This window comes from Colius striatus, chromosome 18, assembly GCF_028858725.1.
Source record: "Colius striatus isolate bColStr4 chromosome 18, bColStr4.1.hap1, whole genome shotgun sequence".
NCBI classification, from domain to species: domain Eukaryota; kingdom Metazoa; phylum Chordata; class Aves; order Coliiformes; family Coliidae; genus Colius; species Colius striatus.
In genome coordinates, this window is record NC_084776.1 from 12,526,145 (window position 1) to 12,542,275 (window position 16,131).

A 16,131-nucleotide genomic window follows, 5' to 3' on the forward strand; every position below is an offset into this window, starting at 1 on the left:
TTAACATATTCCCTGCTTTAAACTTATTGTCACAGCCTTCTCACCAGAGAGGCACCTCTAGATATTTTTAGAGGCAATATCTGCTAGCACAGTGCATTAATCAGCAGAGAGATGCACACTGGCAACCACAAGGTCAAGCACAACATCCATCATTTACACCTCCTTGGGAGTTACTGAGAAAACGGAACGTGTGCAAGAGCCATCACAAGTTCTGCCATCCTTCAGGGTGCTGCACACAGAGGTTTGAGTCTCCTCACAACAAACAGGGGAAACTTGATGGACCAAACCCTCATGGACAGCAAAACTCAGTGATGGCTTTATGGGCATGACAGAGAGAAACTCCTGGGTCTGCAAAGCCGTTGTCTGGAAGTCTGATGGCTTCATGGCAAACTAAACCATCAGGAGTGGTCAATATTCACTCTTTCAGGATAAACCACTATGAAAATGTGTCTGCATTTTGGTGGCAGTGGCCATTCCTGCTCACCAGGCACACACAGCCTTGGCCTTTTAGATGATAGGGGTACCTTGAATCTGCGAGATGAAGCTGCCTTTTTGAATGCCTCATGAAGAGCAGAGAAAGTTTTAAGTTGATTGGTCATACAGATGGACAGATTCACTTTCCCTGAACCACCTAGATGATTCCTCGTGAAGTTCATAACCTGACCCCACTCTAACCAGTCTCTCTTCTCCCAGAGCTTCCTCCCCTGGGTAAAAACTATTTGTAAGGAAGCATCAGAGCAAGTGAGGCTGTGGCAGAACTTCCCACACTCCCCACAGCAGGCACAGACAGCAGCAGCAACCAGCTGCAACCTCAGAGCAACAGCCCAAGAGAAGGTATCACTCAGGTTGCACCACTGCTGAGCAGGACAGCCCAGCCAGATGAGTAGATGAAGCAGGATAACTCAATCCCCTCCAAAAAAACAACCCTCAAAGTGCAGCTGCTCAGAGAGGGAGAGAGAACTACTGTGGGATGCAAGACTGACAGCAAGTTGGTACCACCATCTAGAGAAAACTGTGCCACTACTTGCCTACAAAACACTTGACCATGACAAAGACTGAGATGAAATTAAGCCACCCAAAGCTGGGTGGTGGCTGGGTCAGGTGCACAGTGCTTAGGTACAGAAGGGGCTTATTGCTATGCACAATGACTGTTCAGTTGGACCTTCTGCCAGAGTGGTTTACACCTTCTTCTCTGAACACCCTGGATCACCAGAAGCCCTGCTGGCATCCCCATAAAGGCTCTTACCAGCACACCAAAATGAAGAAAGCCTCTAACACCCTGAACACCTTTGTGAACCCGCTGCACAGCCAGCAGTACATCAAGGCAAAGACCAGACAGAACTCTTTGCATCTTGTTTCTTACAACAGTGTAATTACGGCTGGCAACTTCAGGATTATCATCTAGAGGCAAAAAGAAGTGATGGAGCCCAAGGCATGAAGCAAGGTAGTTCAGCAAAAGATCATCTGGTGGCTTTGGAGAGCCCACATCAACTATTTGTTCTGCTGTAAAGCTCCGCAGGGATGCTGGGTCTATCCCAGGGGTAGGATTCATTGCCTCCAACTTTACCTATGCAAAAATGGGGTGAATCTCTAAGCAAATTGACATCTACAGACAGAGAGAGCACCTGGTGTGGAGGTCAGCTCATCCCATCCAACTTGAACCTCTCTTTGGGGGGAGCCAGCACGCTAAGCTAAATTAGAAGCCTAGTTCTTTTAGTCAGGCATCCCTAAGCAAGACAGCTCCCTCCCATACTTGTTCTTCTAAGCTGCTTCCCACATGCAAAGCAGGAATAATCACACTTCCTTCCTTAGCCAGCAGTTGCTCAACCAAACGTTTCAAAGGCTGTAAGAAGCCCAGATAAAGCAATAATGGGAACATGGAAGTTGCAATAGGCTCACTCCAGTTAGCTTTCACTTCTTTCACCACCAAATTTGATTCATAGCAAACAAAAGCAGAAACCAACGTTTTTTGCAAGTGACTTTGTCTGCTCAAGATCCTCAGAGCTCCTCACTAGAGTTATAGACAGCCAAGTGTAAGCTCTGAGGCTGCAAGGAACAGCTCTCAATAAACCAGCAGTCCCAGAAAGCTTTACAAGTGCACCACTTGAAAGTCTCTGATGTAAAAACAGAGAGTTATTTCCACCTCTGAAGACAGTGTGCACTTTACAACTGCCTAAGGTCAATTTTGTGGGGCTATTTCACAGATGAACTATGTTAAGGGTGCTGATAATCCAGAAAACACAGACAAATAAGAGGCAATAAATGCATCATTATTATTGTATTATTATTACTCAGGTATTTGGAGCACATGAGGGTTAGCAACAGATAGCCATAGACACCAAGAGCCCAGCCTGTGTGGGACAGGGCAGAGAGGTCTTGTTTCCACACCAAAGCTGCATTAGCTTTTTGTTCAGTGGCAAAATTCCCATCAGCTGTGTCAGGATCAGTCATGGGCCCCAAACTGAGAGAAACCAACTGAATTGTGCCCATAACCAAGCCCCTCCATCACTCCCAGAGGGAAGATGCAGTCTTTTACTCAGCCTGCTAAGGCTGATCAACACAAGCTGGGCTTGAATTGATGGCAGAGGAGTGAGGGAGGCTCCAGCACCCAGCTGCCCACCGTTTGGGGCTTTTGCTGCCTCTCCCCTCTTCAGTCATTTTTTGATAAGAAAAAGTTAAGACAAGCAGGTGGGGCTGCCCTTCAAATGTACAAGATAGAATCACAACACTTTAGTGATGTCAGAGTGAAACTGCCATCATGTTATCATCCTGGAAATGACCTTTTCATCACAACCTCACTCCAGGAGCTCAGTTCCACTTTCTGAAGCAGAAAAGACAATCTCCTCCTAAGCATGACTAGAGACACCAAGGTAAAGCACACTGCAAAACACAGGGCAAGAGCTGGCAGGAGACACAGAGCCCAAGGTTGAGTTTGCAGCCAAGCTCAACTTCTGGTCACGTCAGGAAAAGACCAGAGAAATACACTGGCTCTAGTTTTAGCAAGGAAGTCACCTGCAGTTGGAGAAACACGAAAGGAGGCTCAACAATGTGCAATAAGAGCAATCTGGAAGCTGCAATCCAGTCAAGATCAACAAGTGTTTGGGTTAAAGACAAGTACACGCTGGTCTCCCAGCATCACCAACACCTTCCTCATCAGCAGTGCTGGCAGCAAGCAAAGGCATGGGATGAAAACAAAGGAAACCCTTTTTCCAGCCCTGGGGTCTCAGGGAAACTGAGGGAAGAGAATGAGAACAGCAGCAGCTCTCCAGTTGTGGGTACCAGGTTCAGCTTAGGTACTCAGATTGTGGTGAGGTCACAGCAGTCATCCTCCCAGACACTGAGGCGACCAGTAGCAGGTTTTAGGAAGCCAAGGAACCTCCCACAGACAGATATTCGACCATAACTGAGTGGAGATTACAACATCTTGCATTGGCTTTGCATCTGGAATGACTTTGAGCTCAAACTGGTCATTTGAAGGTTTGCTGCTTCCATACTGAGGCCTCAATTTTAGACTAACTCTGCATTTCCTCGAGGAACTGAAGTTGCCTGCGGTGTGTTGCTGACTCACAAGAGCTGAAGACACTTGCAAACTACTCTGGTACCTTCTGCAAACAAGCAGTTCCATTGCTGTGAGGTTAGCAGTGTGAGCAGGATGGCTACACGAAGATCATGGCCAGCACCAGACCAGAGCAGCAATGCTCAGGGGAAACTGAAACCACAACAGCGCGATGGTGTCCAGCGCAGGATCATCTGCAAACCTCCCCCTGCCACCCATTCTGCAAACTGAGACTTCCTCTTGACTTATTTTTGAAATGTTCTTTTTCTTTTTACAATTACCATTTTTCAGGACAGGATCTGGTGTGTTCTTGCAAACAAGAGGACGGGGGAATTCCGCTCTCTCCCCCTTTAAAGTCACGAGGCGTTTCGATGCCGAGAAACACAAATCTCTACATCAGTCCTGCTGAGCCATCACCCAGAAGAATAGTTGTGGTGGTACCTTCTCTCTTCCTCCAAAAAGACATTTCTCTGTGTGCAACCCCAGTGACCCACTGCAGCTCCTTTCAATCAGAGACAGTCTTACCCTTGGCAAGATGCTGCCTTCACCTTCATCTCTAGCTGCACTCTTCATAGAATCAGAGAATGGTCGGGGTTGGAAGAGACCTTTAGAGATCATCCAGTCCAACTCCCCTGAAGAAGTAGGTCCCATGTAGTCACACAGGAGCCTCCACACCCTCCCTGGGCAGCCTGTGCCAGGGCTCCCTCACTCAAACACTGAAATAGTTTTTTCTTCTCTTTAAATGGAACTGTTTGTGTTCCAGCTTCATCCCATCACCCCTTGTCCTGTTGCTAGGTACCATCACAAAAAGTGCTGCCTCAACCTCCTGACACCCATCATTGAGATATTTGTAAATATTAGTAAGATCCCCCCTCAGTCTCCTCTTCTCCAGGCTGAACAGCCCCAGGTCCCACAGCCTTTCCTCATCAGGAAGATGCTCCAGTCCCCTGATCATCTTGGTGTCCCTGCACTGGCCTCTCTCCAGCACTTCCCTGTCCCTCTGGAGCTGGGGAGCCCAGAACTGGACACAGGACTCCAGATGAGGCCTCACCAGGGCAGAGCAGAGGGGGAGCAGAACCTCCCTCAACCTGCTGCCCACACTCTTCTGGATGCCCCCAGGCTGCCATTGGCTTCTTGCCCACGAGGGCACGTTGCTGGCCATGGTCAGTTTATTACCACCCAGCACTCCCAGGTCTCTCTCTGCAGAGCTGCTCTGCAAAGCTTCATCTCCATATTCTGTATGATTAGCTCCTGCAACTCTCTTCAACTGTTGAAGTAGGAAGCTTTGGGAGGTGAAAGGCACAGGGAGGAATGTGCCTTCTTGATGTTGTTAGAATCAGGTCTATTGCTTTTTGCAATGGTTTCTGAAGGAAACAGCAAAAGCCTCATTCCTGGAGATGCTGAAGGACCAGGTTCAAACAGAAGGACAGGGAGAAAAGCTGACCTGCTTTGCTCAAATTGAAGAGCATTTGGGATAAACTCAATCACTGGAAGGCTGCTGTAAGGAGGAGATAACTCATATTCCCATATCCTTGACAGCAGAACAAACAGCCACAGGGAGCTGGATCATAGAATCACAGAATCATTTTGATTGGAAAAGCCCTCTAAGATCATCAAGTCCAAGCCCTCCCCTCACCTTGTCCAGCCCACCACTGACCCATGGCCCTCAGCTCCACAGCCTTGCAGTAGCTCCAAGGATGGGGACTCCCCCACCTTCCTGGGCAGCCTGGCATAGTGCCTCACAACCATCTTGGTGAAAGAGTTCTTCCTCATCTTCATTCCAGATCTCCCCTGAAGCAACTTGAGAATGGTCCCAAGTCCTAAGGACAGAGAACGACCCTCGGCAGCACTTCCAGTCCTGATGGTCCTTCCACGCTGTGCTCCTCAGTCCCCATGGCCTTGTGAATCCTCCTGCCTTGAGGCAGATGAGCAGCAACAGAGGTCTGAGGGGATTTCTTGGATTTCACCACTGTAAAGTACATCTTGACATTGAACAATAACTCCTTAAAAATACCCAAATGAAGAAAGACAAATATTCCAGCCCTGCCCTGTGCTTCTTTTCATCCCCCCCTCCATCAATATTTCCCTCACCTTGAAACACACCAGATCAAAGCTGGCAGGTTTCAGCAGCCCATGGTTTGCTTTCTGTCCAGCAGCACAGCTCCAAGTCCATCTGCCCATCTCCTCTACTCTTGCTCTCAGCAGCAGCTCTGCTTACCAGTGACCTCCAAACCTTCCTGGCATCCAGGCACCGTGCTCAGTGGTGACCCAGAACACACATCCAGTTCTGGGCTCCCCAGATCAAGACAGGGCAGTGCTGGAGAGAGGCCAGCACAGGACTACCAAGATGATCAGGGGACTGGAGCATCTCTGTGAGGAGGAGAGGCTGCAGGACCTGGGGGTGTTCAGCCTGGAGAGGAGAAGCCTGAGGGTGGCCCTTATTAATACTGATCAATCACTAAAGGGTGGGTGTGGAGAGGATGGGGCCAGTGTTTGTTGTGTGGTGGCCAGTGCCAGGACAAGGGGTCACAGGCACAGGCTGGAGCACACAAAGCTCCAGTGGCACAGAGGAGAAAGTCCTTTGGTGCTGAGGTGAGGGAGCCCTGGCCCAGGCTGCCCAGGGAGGGTGTGGAGGCTCCTGCTCAGGAGGTTTCCAACCCCACCTGGACACATTCCTGTGCCCCTGATGGAGGGAACCTGCTGTAGCAGGGGGTTGGGCTGGATGGGCTCTGCAGGGCCCTTCCCACACCCCACCCTGCTGGGATTCTGTGATAAGCAATCCCATCCCCATCTATGACCACCCAATGGGCTGTGTGGGTTCAGCAAAATGCAGTCAAGGTAAGAAAAGCCTCTCTTTTTTTTTCCCCTTTAAAAATATCAGAAATTAATGTTATCTGCTCCAGGAAAGAAAGGAGCAGTTACACAGAGTCACTTTTCAGAAGGGAAATGTAGTTGTTCCCAGCACCAATTATGAAAACCCCTCAACACATGATGCAAGAGTTAATTTTAGCTTGTATCACTCTATCACAATAGTGAAGGTTAAAGATTCACCCAAAATTGCAGTGAATTACAAGCTCAGAGTCAAGTTAAGCCCCAAGAAGATTTAGGCTGGAGATAGCAACGCTTGTTTGACACATCATCAGCAGTATGGCATGGAAACTCCAGGGCTGGAGTTTCAGCAGAGAAGGGGCTTTGTGTCATAGGAGAGGACTGGGGGGAGAGAAAAATCCCAACAATTCAGCAGAGGCAGAATTTAGAGGGGAAAAAGGTTAAAAAGGTGTTTATTTTGCAAAATAAAGGCAATAGCTCAAGATGCCCCTGCCAAGAAAGAGGTGAAGGACGTGGCAGTGTGAAACAGTTCCTTCCAACACTCCCTGGGATGGCTGTTCAAATGGAAGGACAGATTGCAAGGAGATATCCCTATTGGAAGGGTCTTACAGGCAAAGGGGACAAGACACCCTCCTAAAAGCATGTGGGACAACTGGGGCTGAGGTCCATGCCCAGATGTGGAAGGCACTGAGCTCCCTCCCAAGCTGAAGACTTCAGTGAGGTTGAAGATACTGGGCTCTCTCCCAGGCTGAAGGCTTTGTGACAGCACCACCAGCTGCAGTGAAGCCTTCAGCTTGGGATGAAGCCCAGCTCCTACCAGCTCTGGGTATGGATCTCCACCCCTGCTGTCCCATGTGCTTTCTGCAGCAGTTGCTGTGGACATGGCCCTTGAGGAAAACCCATTCTTACTGTGTGAGTTACACGTGGATGGCTCTGTCACATCTAGGATAGCATCAAACACAAAGGGAAACAGTGATACCAAGATATCATGAAGAGTTCTGATCAGCTACCCTTTGTTCCACTGACTCAGCACTTTCTTGTGCATCTCCAAACTCTTCCAAAGACTTCTTGACCCCAAAACCCACGTCATGTTACTCCCTTCTCTCCTACACTAGCTCACAAGGAGAGGTGCTGGGATTTTGGTGGTTTGGTTGTGGCTTTTTTTCCTATCACCCTTTAGCCTCCATAGGGCCAGGGACCATCCCCATCCTGCAAAGTGGCACAGAGCACATGCAAACAAGTGTCCCTCCTAAGAGGGGACCCCAAGCTCTGCCCTCCCTCTCCAGAGAGCTGCTGCTAATTCCTTCAGCCTATTTGGAAAAACAAGTTTACACGTGAGAGTTCAATTGGCTCTGTCTCTGCTCAACTGCTCCAGCTGTGAAACAAAGTAAGTGAGAGACAAAGCACTACAAACAAGCAGCATGACCATTTCAGCAGGCTTTTTGTGAGCTCTAATGCCAAACCCACTAAATAGATTAACTTACAGCATAAACAAGCAAGTAAATCTTTCCCCCAAGGCCCTGTGTATCCAAAGAAAGCTTTAGAAGTTGTTTCCTGCCATTGTGGAGGCCCTGCTGGGAACTCAGGAGCCTTTTCAGTCCCTGGCTTGGTTGCCCAAAACTTCCAGTTTGCTTCCAGCACCACAAAAGACAGGTGATGGCAAAGATGGTTTTGGCATTTCCCCATCACTCTCCAGCCAACAGCAAGGACTGTCATTCACACGCACTTCCAAAGCTCACAGAAGGCTGTGAGCTCTACTTTGACCAAAGGACTCAGTCAAAGGACCAGAGGACCACCATAACAATCAGTGAGAAGAAAGGAAGGCTGCAAATGAGGAGACAGACCAAGGAGAGGTGAGCATCCATCTAGCAGTGGCCAACCCCACCAGTCCATTCAGCCCGAGTGCCTGCAAACAGCCCACAGCACTGAGCCATCACAGCAGCAGCCACATGTGCCATTGGAGAGAACAATGAGCATGAAACCTTTCCCAACCTTGTGTTCAGCTCTGGGAAGAAGAAGACTGAAGCTGTGCTAGAGGCCCTAGCTGCATCCCAGATGTGCCAGACCCTGCAGATGTGGAGAAGGGAAGGCTGTGCAGAGGGAAGACAGTGGGACTGCAGAGCTCAGGGCCATTCCATCACAACAAGGAGGTGCAAGACCCTGGGCTCACTCTGGATGAGGGGAGGACCCTGAGCTTGACCATCTTTTGGCCTGGCCCACTACAGCCATCAGAGCTACATCAGCCAAAAAAGCCATGAAGAAGACAAGAGCTATCCTCCTCTCCTTGTGAAGGCTCTATCCACCACTTTCTATCCCTCCTCCCTTGCTCCATGACTACGTTTTAAGGTGACACAACAGCTACAAGGGGCACCAAGAGCCTCCATCCCTGAAGTGCTTCCAGACAGTTGGCACAGCCCTGACCAGCTGGCACAGCAAGTCCTCAAATCCCCCCAGTCACACGAGCAAGGAGTGTAAGAGTTCATACAGCACATGCAGCCTGAACCCCTTTCCAGCCTCCAGTTCCTCCCATGATGGACAGGAACATGACAGCACGTGGGGCCTTCATCCCAACAGGGTCAGTCCTTCATCTCAGCTCCTCACTAGGAGCCCAGCCCCCAGAAACTGCTGTGATGGTGACTGCAAGTGCCCAGTTTCCAGAGCCAAACGCTACTCCCTCCATCTTAAAGCATAACACTCATGGTGGAGATCAGGCTGGACACAAGGATCGATAGGATGCTGTTAAATGCTCTCCTGCCACCACTTCTAAACCCAGCACTGCAACCCAGCAGCTCAGGACCCACCACAAAGGAGGTCCCCAGGCTCTCTGTGTGCTCTGTATCAGTAACAGGGGATTTAGACCCACACAGCCATTCCTTCACACCTTGAGTTCTCTAAAACACGAGACCCTCACAGGCATTCAGATCGGATCAACCTGGCAACAAACTGCGTTTCATAAGCACTCCTTTGTGGACCTTGGGCTTGGTTGCAGTCCAGCTCCTGGCTCCAAAGAGGCAAGCCTCAAGAGAAGCCCTCTCAGCTGAGCAGGATTCCCACCTGTGGCTGAGGAGCAGCAGGGATGTTGCCCAGCAAGGCTGGGGTTTGCTCAGCGGGGCTGCAGAGCCTCTGCACCCCATCACATGGCTGTGGGCAGTGGGAGGCTGCACAGCCAGGCAGCCAGATGGGGAAGGTTTATCGAGACAAAAGACACTGAGAATGAAGAAACATTGGTGAGGTTTCATGTGTACAGATTGCCAGAAACAATGAGAAAAGGGAAATGCCACCTGAAAGGATGAGAGCTTGGTTGCAGAGAAGCCTCTGAGACAAGAGTTTAAATAGCAGTGGGGGAAGTGGCTGAAAGGGGAAACGTTTCATCCTAATTTCAGACAAAGAATGGGCCTTTGTGGAAGGGATGAAAAAACACTTTTGTAAGCTCTAGACAGTGATGTCTTTCCTACAGCGTGCATCCAGGCATCACTGCACAGCAGCAGCCCTCACACAACCTCAAAAATACCTCGATATTACAGCACAGAACCCCCCAGCACAGAATAATGGACAACCAATTCCCTCCTGCAGCAGCTGCTAAGGACAGTCACAAGATTGGGTTGAAGCTGAGCCCTTCCTGCTCAGCTGGAGCAGCCCTGAGTAGCCTGACCAGTGGATGGATGCTTCAGGGTGCCCTTGTCACATGTGCTGCTCACTTCTGCTCAAACCCACCCCAAAACAAGGACTGGCAGCATTTGAGGAGCACCCCAGCTGCTGTTTCCTTGGGCAATGAGAGGATTTGGGGTGAGGAAACAAATGGTTTGAGGGAAAGCCAAGCCCCATGCCTGCCTCTCTTACAGGCACATTCAGTCCCCTGCAGCACCAATGTCACAGTGCCAGAGGACCACGTCACCCAGCCAGGGCAAGAGGGTCACACTCACATCTGTGGGCTAAAAACATCTGCAGAGCTTTCAGTGCCCAGCACAGCTGGGGAAGGTGAGCTAGGGCCACTCAGCCCCAGGGGCTTGCCAGCCCCTTATGGGAAGAGTGAGATGCAGGTGGGAGTGTTGAGCCCCACAGCTGCCCTGAGCAGGATGCAGCCACCCTCGTACAGCAAGAGACTGGAACCTGAGTGAACTCTCACAAGTGGCAGGTTATGGTTAAATACAGCCAATGTGTTTGCAAGGACAGGGCACCTGAGACAAAAAGAGCCCAGTCCCCAAACACGAAACCCCAGCATGATGATTCCGACCAGACTGGAGCATCACGTGGTCCCCACAGCAAAGGGGCAGCTCCTCCCCTCCACCAGCAAGGAGCAGATCAGAGAGTCACAGAACCATTTTGATTGGCAAAAACCCTTGAAGCTCCTGCAGTCCCAGCCCTGCCCTCACCCTGCCCAGCCCAGCACTGACCCACAGCCCTCAGCACCTCAGCCCCACGGCTTTGGGATCCCTGCAGGGCTGGGCACTCCCCCAGCTCCCTGGGCAGCCTGGCACAGGGCTCACACCCCTCTCAGGGAAACAGTTCTGCCTCAGCTCCAGCCTCAACCTCCCCTGGGGCAACTTGAGGCTGTTTCCTCTTGTCCTGTCACTTGGGAGAAGAGTCTGACCCCACACTCAGCCACAGCCTCCTGTCAGGGAGTTGCAGAGAGTGCTCATGTCTCCCCTCAGCCTCCTCTTCTCCAGGCTCAACACTCCCTACTCATTCAATCAGACTTGTTCCCCAGACCCTTGCCCAGCTTCATTGGGATCATCCAACCACAAGCCCAACTTGCCTGAGTTTTTTTTTCCCCTTCAGTGACAGAGCATGAAATCAGAGATGAACAAGTGTGAAGGAGCTCATGCCTGGCCACTCATGTATTCCAGATGCACACATTACAATCCTGGCTTGCCAAACAGGATACAGGCCTAAGAAAATAAAGCATTTTATCTTTGAGCTTTTCTAAGAGGGTATTAGAAACAATGAGGAGGAAATACAAAATTAACACTAGAGAAGAGCAATTGGCAGTGCCCCACGTGAGCCTGTTCTTCATTACAAGGCTGCCTATTCAGTAGCTTTCATTAGGAAAATCACATCCCAGAGCCATTCCCAACACTGTCTCTATTTCCTCATTAAGCTCCAACAAAGAGCTGGGTCCTTTGGTGACCATTCAGCACACAATCCCAGCAATTACCATTTCATCTCCCCCCAGCTGCTGAAAGCCCTGCAGTGAAAGCAGCCCAGGAGTCACACAAGCAGTCATCAGGGAGATGAGGTCTCATGTCATTCTAATTGGTAGCCAGAGACATCAGAGCAAATGGGAACATCAGTTTTGGGGCTCTGAGCTGGGAAAGGCACTGGGAGCTGGGAAAGGCACTGGGAGCTGGGAAAGGCACTCCCCAGCCTCCTACTCTGGAGGCTGCTGAAGAGGGGCAACTGACAGCAGTGAGGAAAGGTCCTGTCCATGCTGCAGCATGGGGTGATGCCACCATGAGTCCTGTGTCCAGTTCTGGGCTCCCCAGCTCCAGAGGGACAAGGAACTGCTGGAGAGAGGCCAGTGCAGGGACACCAAGATGATCAGGGGCTGGAACATGTGTGTGAGGAGGAAAGGCTGCAGGACCTGGGGCTGTTCAGCCTGGAGAAGGGAAGGCTGAGGAGAGATCTCATCAACACAAGTACTTAAAGGGTGGATGTCAAGAGGATGGAGTGGCACTTTTTCTGTTATCTCCAGTGACAAGCTCCAGTGGCACAGGAGGTGCAAGTCCTTTGGTGCTGAGGGGAGGGAGCCCTGGCCCAGGCTGCCCAGGGAGGGTGTGGAGGCTCCTTCTCAGGAGGTTTCCAACCCCAGCTGGACACGTTGCTGTGCCCCTGATGGAGGAACCTGCTGTAGCAGGGGCTGGGGCTGGATGAGCTCTGCAGGGCCCTTCCCACCCCCAGCATTCTGGGATTTTATGATCACACCTGTATCACCAGCTGCTCTTTTGCAAAGGTGAATGACTCCAACTCAATCAGGTGGAACACAACCTTGGATGGTGTGCAGAGGTCACCTGGAGATCCCAACAATGGCTTTGGATGGGTGGGACCATCACAAAGAACAGGTTTAGCAGTGGACTGCTGATCAAAATGTCCCCACACCACCTCCAGCAATGACAGATAAGGCAAGGATGGGGAGTCCTGCAATGCTGAGCCTCCTAAGGAAGCAGAAGTCTGTAGAGAGAAGGGAAAGAGCACAAGCAGAAACTATGAAGCCTGGATTGCATCCACTGGTCACGTTTTCCTCTGCTGCAGTCAAGAGTAACATTTTCAGCTCAAAACACCTTTCTGGCTGAGCAGGGCTGCAAAGTGCAGAGCTGCAGCAAGAGAAGGCCCACTGGGCTGCAGAGTGATGCCTGCAGGAGGGAGAGGTTTCTCTACAGGATCCTCATTCCCCTCCTCATCCTCCCACCTGCTGCCCAACACGAATTCCAAGAGCTGATGGGAGCAGAGTTCAGATGCAGCAGGAGCCTCCCATCCCTCAAAACCAACCTAGGGACACTCACATGAGTGGCTGTCTCCCACTAAACTCACCCACAACTTTCCACTTGCAAAATAATGCAAAAAAAGGCAACTCCATCATGTCAGGAACTGCTCAGTGGTCACTCCCAAAAACAGAGGAGTTGAAACTACCCCAGGTGAGCTGCAGCATGACAAGGCCACCACAGCCCCCATGCCACTGAATGGGTCGCAGCCTGGTCTGCTCATAGGACCATAGAATGGTGGGAGTTGGAAGGGACTTGCAGAGTTCTCCCTGTTCTCCAGGAAGGAGGAGGGAATGGCCATCACCATCCTACCAAACCAGAGATGCAGGGCTGCTGCTGAGCAGCCCCAACCTCCTACCCCAAATGGCACACTGCCATTGCAGCTTCACCCTCTCTACAAGCACCTCCACTATGCTTTTCATCCCCTTTTCTTTTGCCCTGATAGGGCTGCAGAGCTACTGGGAGCAGGAGATCGATGGTCACACTATGTCAGGGAAGAAGGATCAGCGAGCTGTCCCTGCTTCACTTCAGCAGGACATCATGGGCTTGGAGCCCATGATGTCAACCCAAAGGTTGGCCCAAAGGCTGTCTCAACCCAAAGGCAGCTCTGGCTCAGTCTGGAGGCTCTGCACTGCCCAGCTGCCTCGCTGCAGAGCATCACCCAGCCCAGCTCCAAAGGCTGCACTCAGCCATCACCTCAGCCCTGCACCTTCAGCAGCTGCTGTAACTGAGGGATGTAACCACTGCAACCACCACGGATCAGCTCATGCTCCTCTCATCTTTTTAGGTTTAATCTCCAATCTGAGCAACACCCCGAGCTCCAGAGCATTTTGCAATCATGTTTCAGAAGCAATTTGCAACTCCAATGCAAGTTTTGGCTCTGAACAAGAAAAGGAAACAAGAAACAAAGGCAGACCCCCTTCAACCCACATGCAAATGGAAGCATTGACATCCTGCATGTCCCTGGAGTTTGCAGGCTCTGTATCCAACCAAGACTTAGAAAATGAATCTAAATGGAACCCCCTAAATACATTGCAGCTGTTCAGCATCAATCAGCCCCACAGCAGGGTAAGCAGCACCAGCCTGTGATGCCTGAGCACGTTGTTGCAGCAGCACTGAAAACAAGCCACTAGCAAAGTTACCAGGTGCTGGGCTGACAGCAGCAAGGTTTTAACAAACATGAAAGCAAAGGTCTGAAATCTCTTTTCTCCTGCTTTCGTTCGTGATTTGAATCAGCCCAGCCTTTTCCTCCCTCAGGGTTTACACCGTCCAGAGCAGCCAAACATCCTTTGGGGGAGGCTGTTGCAGAAGTGAGTGCAGCAGGAGGCTGGGCTGGGTCCGGGCTCCCCCCCCCCCCCGCCCACACTGACCACTGAACTGGGAGTCGGTGGGGACACCGTGAGGTCCCAGAAACACCCGATGGAAGCTGCTCCTTCGGCGGCACAGCTATCAGCACACGCAGGGACATCTCAGGGCTGGCACGGGTCCAGACCCCGGTGCCGCAGGGATGACACCCCGCTGGGCTTTTCACATCCCAAACCGCATCCCGTTGCCAAAGCACAGCCCTCCCAGGGGTTACCTTCACCCTCTTGGGCTGCGGGTACCCGGACCAGGGTGATGGGAGCAACAGGACCCTCGTGGTCCCCTCGGGCTCTCCAGCCCGGCGAAGGGAGCTCCCGCTGCAGTGACACGAGTGAGTCATTGCCACCCCTGCCCGCAGCACGGCCAAAAACTCCAGGCGGGTGCTGGAGAGCCCCCGGGATTTCCCGGGGCCCCGGGCACGGCAGGGTGGTCCCCTGGGGTCGGGCAGGGTCCCACATCTGGGCCGCGAGAGAAAAACAAGTATGCGGTCCAGAAATGAGTCAGAGCGGCGGGGTGACACCGGCTCCCCCTGCCCGGGACACGGCAAGAGGACCCCAGGTTGTAAGAGAAGCTCCCACGCCGGGGCTGCTGACAACCCCAAGGGTGGGAAGCCCCCAGCTACACGGGACGCCCTGATTACACGGGCTTCACTCCTCCTGTTACCCTGTTTCTAGGCAGCGCCCCAAAATTTAAGCAGCCTCTCCTGCTTTTCCCCCTGCCCCCACCTCCACCGGCCGCGCTGGATGACCTCGGCTACACGGACACCTCGGTTATAAGGAACCCCCTGCGAACCCGTCGGCTCCGTAGGCACCGTGTGTACAAACACACACTCCCCACTCCGCTTACAAGGCCACCCCGGTAACACGAACCCCCCGCCCCGCTTGCACAGACACCCCGGTAACACGAACCCCCCGCCCCGCTTGCACAGACACCCCGGTAACACGAACCCCCCGCCCCGCTTGCACAGACACCCCGGTAACACGAACCCCCCGCCCCGCTTGCACAGACACCCCGGTAACACGAACTCCCGCCCCGCTTACACAGACACCCCAATAACACGAGTCCCCCGCCCCGCTTACACAGACACCCCGGTAACACGAACTCCCGCCCCGGTTTCACGGCCGCCCCGGTAACACGAACTCCCGCCCCGGTTTCACAGACACCCCGGTAACACGAACTCCCGCCCCGGTTTCACGGCCACCCCGGTAACACGAACCCCCCGCCCCGCTTGCACAGACACCCCGGTAACATGAACCCCCCGCCGCGCTTACACAGACACCCCAGTAACACGAGCCCCCCGCCCCGCTTGCACAGACACCCCGGTAACAAGAACTCCCGCCCCGGTTTCACGGCCACCCCGGTAACACGAACTCCCGCCCCGGTTTCACAGCCACCCCGGTAACACGAACTCCCGCCCCGCTTACACGGCCACCCCGGTAACACGAACTCCCGCCCCGGTTTCACAGCCACCCCGGTAACACGAACTCCCGCCCCGGTTTCACAGCCACCCCGGTAACACGAACTCCCGCCCCGGTTTCACGGCCACCCCCTGCTGCCCGCTGCCCCGCTGCCGGCTCCTCTCGCACCTGGCCGTGGGCCGCCGGGGCTCCGTGCCCATGGCCGGGCTCCGCTCCGCTCCGCTGGCCGGCGGACGGCACCGGGGCGGGCGGAGCTGCAGCGGGAGCCGCCCCCACGTGTGAGCCGCCCGGCCCCGGGCACCGCCCGCCCCGCACCGCCCGCCCCGCACCGCCCCGCACCGCCCCGCACCGCTCCGCACCGCCCCGCAGCGCCCCGCCCCGCCCCGCACCGCCCCGCAGCGCCCCGCACCGCCCCGCACCGCCCCGCAGCGCCCCGCGGCCCCTCACCGCCCCGCCACACAGCTCGCCGCACCTGCACACCGGCCGT

At 53.0% G+C, this 16,131-nt stretch overlaps 1 protein-coding gene across 5 annotated transcripts in view; it reads right to left on the reverse strand.

Moving 5' to 3' along the window:
- PIK3R5 (phosphoinositide-3-kinase regulatory subunit 5) overlaps positions 1-15,886 on the reverse strand; it is a 68,528-nt gene extending 52,642 nt beyond the window's left edge. For all 5 annotated transcript variants that reach the window (XM_062011101.1, XM_062011099.1, XM_062011097.1 and 2 more), the window contains exon 1: positions 15,813-15,886. The gene's annotated coding sequence lies outside the window, so the exon portion shown is untranslated. The remainder of the gene's footprint in view (positions 1-15,812) is intronic.
- Between the last annotated feature and the right edge of the window lie 245 nt (positions 15,887-16,131).